The sequence below is a fragment of the Dipodomys merriami genome, unplaced genomic scaffold (genome assembly GCF_024711535.1).
Source record: "Dipodomys merriami isolate MVZ:Mamm:240054 unplaced genomic scaffold, mDipMer1.0.p SCAF_14, whole genome shotgun sequence".
Taxonomy (NCBI): Eukaryota; Metazoa; Chordata; class Mammalia; order Rodentia; family Heteromyidae; genus Dipodomys; species Dipodomys merriami.
In genome coordinates, this window is record NW_027202715.1 from 22,969,340 (window position 1) to 22,973,751 (window position 4,412).

Genomic DNA, 4,412 nt, shown 5'->3' on the forward strand with positions numbered 1-4,412 from the left:
TTGCAAAACCGCTTTTTCCCCCCAAGAAGTCCTGAAAAGTGCATTTCCTTTGTATAAATCTGATTAGCTAACAGATGACCACTCAAATTATGAGGTAAATCTGACATAACAACATATAGCAAATGACATGTTTCAGTCCTTCCGTCACAGAAGATCAATTTATTCTTTGTTCATCTCGTTTCTAGCTGCTGTCTGCACTCAGATAACATTTCTTTCATCTGATATTTGAGTATTGTTCACACCACATTAGTAATCTCTCTAGAGAGATTATCATCATTCTATCTCTGGTAAAACCAATCGGTAAAGTTGCCTTTTGGTCACGTGTGTCCTTACCATCAGCTTCTATGTTGCTCAAGAGTGTTTCTGCCCCAAGTCTGTGTCCATATGAGCTCAAGAAGCTATGGACACTTGAAGGAATCTTGACCCACTGGAAAATATGTAGATAATCCCCAACCTTGTCATGACAAGAAATACTATATCAATATTTTTGTTCTCTGTTATACATCATAGTGACTTAAAGAGCTCTCTCTCTCTGTCGCTCTCTCCCTCTCCCTCTCTCTCTCTCCCTCTCTCTCTCTCTCTCTCTTTCTCTCTCTCTCTCTCTCTCTCTCTCTCTCTCTCTCTCTCTCTCTCTTTCTCTCTCTCTCTCTCTCTCTCTCTCTCTCTGTATTATCTGTCTTAAGATCCCAAGATATATTTGTATCTGCCATATAGATGTGGTTCTGGCTGGATTGAAGCTCCCACAGACACTTGACATTTATTTTAAAACTCTTTCCTCTCAAGCAGTGAGTTTCTTTAATCACAAAAAGGAAAAGGGAATAACAATCCATTCTAATTGTAGCTTATTTGACAGATGTGTCTACCTTACATTGCTTTTGTGCCTTTAGAGCTCAAAGCTTCTTACCTTGGACATGGTTTTCTCTATCTGTTTGTTTAGTACCATAAACTGCCCTTGAAGTAACCATAAGTGAGCCAAGCAGGTAAGCAAAAGCATCTATTGAAACCCAGTGTTTCATTCACTATATATGATTGGAAAAGTAAAAATCCCTCTCTAAAATTCCCTACAAGTATCAGTTCCTGTTTGTAAAATAAGCAATGATGATTTGAGTTGCTTGTTTTCCTAGAACCTGTTCTTTATGGCTAAGTCTTTAGAAATGTTCCCACTCTCAAAAAATGAACGAATATAGCAGCTTTCCCACGTTTTCAGGGTTTTTTTTTAAAGGTAGCTCATCCTCCTAGAATCAAGGACCCTAAAGAGGCATTTGAGAACCTTAAAAAAAATCAACTGCAGACCTTTTGTGAGGGTTGAAGAATCAAATCAATAAGATAAAGAGATCTTCTGGCCTCAGGACTAAATAATATAATGAAAAACCTGCAAGCTAATAAAAATCAATACATGTTCATCTCTGTGTAGAAAAACCCAATCTATTCAGAGCTCCCTTAACTTACCACATAAGAAAATGTACTGCAAACTGTATTTTGATAGAGGTGAGTTATGCTAAGGGACCTGGCTTTCAGGACCATTTCATTCAACTAGTTCTCCAACAAATACTCCAGCACAGAATCGGACTCCAACTCTAGGATCTATGAGTATTCTCACAAGTGAAAGAAAGCTTACCAAGCCACACGGTCTATACTCTAGACCTTGCATATGTCTGCCTACTTGTTCCTTTCCTGTATATAAATTTAACTTCAAAAGTATATCCTTTCACTGGAAGTAGAATTGAGAAAAGACCCTTGAACTCAACTTCAACCATTCACACAGAATATTAATGAATTGATTAAATCCATGTACTCCAACATTGCCTCAAAGGGGATCCTTCTCTACTTTCTTTACCCTGCAACTTCGATGAAACTAAACAGACACTCAGGTGTGGTTATAGTAATCAGAGACTGAACACTCCACGTTTGTTTTTATAAGAAGCTGCACCACAAAACATAGGATCTTTCTCTAATTTCCTCATCCTGAAACTTAACTAGCCAGTAACACAAGTAAAATAAAATTAACAATAATAATAATAATAAATGATCAGATACAGTTATAATCATCAGATTCTGACCATTCCATGTATATTATATGATAAAGGTTAAAGCATAAGCTTATTTTCAGAGAACTCTAAAGATTAGGCAGTAAATCCTGACACAAATCCTCTATACCACCTACCAAAAGAGGCTGAAGGAAACCTCACCTGATCAAAAACTTCTACTGCATGTCCTACTTGCCCATGCAGTTCCGAGATCTCCTAAACCTCTGATGTTGCTTCAACGTCAAGCTCACTGACTATTGGCAATGCTCATCTTTTTTTTATTATCCTTGAAAATGCCTACAGGAGCCTTTATATCTTACAAATGAACTCTGTGGAAGCATCAAAGTTCTAGAACAGTGGTTTGTATGAAAGACTACCTGTTTGCTCTGTTCACAGCTAGACAACGAGAGTGAGAAATCCTGGATGGATAAGAAGACATTATTCCTCTCTTGAAGACAAACTCCCATTTCTTCACAATGTCCTTTCTACCACAAACAAATACCTAGGAGTTACAGAATCCAAGACCAGCGCTGACATTTGTAGACAATGGCAAGAGAAGAAATAGAAATCCATGTTCTTTGTGCCTATATATTTAGAAACTATAAACTTTAAAAACTATTAAATAAAAATAAATAAAAATTAAAAATTAAAACTATTAAATAAAATACCCTAAACCCTTCAACTTGGTCAAATTAATGTTCATAATGAGAGATTTAAAATATTGATATATAATATATAAACGTGTGTGTATATATATACATATACACACATTGTCTTTTGACCATAGGGCTCTAGTTTGTCTTTGGCTGTTATTTTAATGAGAAATATATTTATTCTTGTCAATAAAAATGAAAAATGTTAACTAATTATATGTGTCTAGGTATTCTAGATACACAATAATATTGTGTATTTTTATGCATTGATATTTTGTTTTATACCAACAAAATTAGTAATCATGCTGTTATAACTACAGTTATACAGTTGTATGCAATGAATCTAAAACAAAAAACAAAAAAGTAACTGCACCTAAAGTGTAAAACATTTGTATTCATACAAAACATTAATGGGAAAATTAGAATAAAATTGTTTGTGCTTCATAATGCCTCATTTCTCTAAAATATTCAAAATTATCTACTAGCATCAAAAGGCAAAATAAGATGTATAATTATGCATATTAACAATTTAAATGAAAATTATTTCAAGAAATGCAAAAGTTTATATCTTATTTTTTTGAAAATTTAATTAAACTATATCAGTAAGTATTATTATAAAAACAAAAGTAATCACAAACCTGCCACTGAAATTCCATCTTGTTGCTAAGAAATGAATCAGTACTATACTTCTTAATTGTCATGTCTTGACCTACCTAGTTTCAAATTTAAAGGAATTTGCATAGCTTAAAATTTCAAAATGTTGCCCAGGCAACATGAGCAACTCTTGCTAACATGAACTTATAAAAAGAATAGCAAAACAATGAAAACTCAGCCTTCCTAGGAATGACACTTTGGTTTTGTTGTTGTTGTTGATGATCCTGGAGCTTGAACTCAGGTCCTGGACACTGTCCCTGAGTGTCTTGTGCTCAAAGCTAGCATTCTAGCACTTGAGCCACACTCCACTTGTGGCTTATTGGTGGTTAATTAGAGATATGAGTCTCATGGTCTTTGCTGCATGGGTGGCTTCAAACCACAATCCTCAGATCTCAGCCACCTCAGTAGTTAACAGGCATGAGCCACCAGAACCAGGCTGATACTTTTTGTACAAACACATTATAATATTGCTTTCTTAGAGAAAAATTGAACAATTTCACTACTTTATTCTGATCTTGCATGTAGGCTACTGAAATCTTTCCCGTGTGGCAAACTATTGTCCTTCTCTGATTTGCTGCATTGGCCCAGACTCAGAAAGTACATTAGAATGCTAAAACACAAATACCACATTCTACCACATTTTATAAACATGGGGCCAGAGACAGGAATCACGAACCTGAGCTTATCCTGTGGCCTGTCAAATCCTGTTTCAGCTTGTCAATTAAATGATGACAGTTGTCAGAGGCATTGCAGTACCTTTTACATCAAAACATTTGTGTTTAAATCAACACATCCCATTGTGCAATAAATGAGATGGCCCCAAATTCATAAGACAGAACTAAACTCTAGACATTTGCTGTAAGGGTTAAGGAACCAGGGACATTTTGGAACACTGAAAGCGTGGCCTTACTGTAGCATTTTCCAATTTACAGGTCCAGGGGAACACTGGTTTCCAGAGACGTTAACGGCTGCTTTTCAAGGCACAGAAGCTCTGCAGTTCAGTGTGAAAGAACTGCTTCCTGGTTAACTTGCTTCTTGGCAAGTCACTGTGCACATTTTCATAAAATGAGTTCAGGAG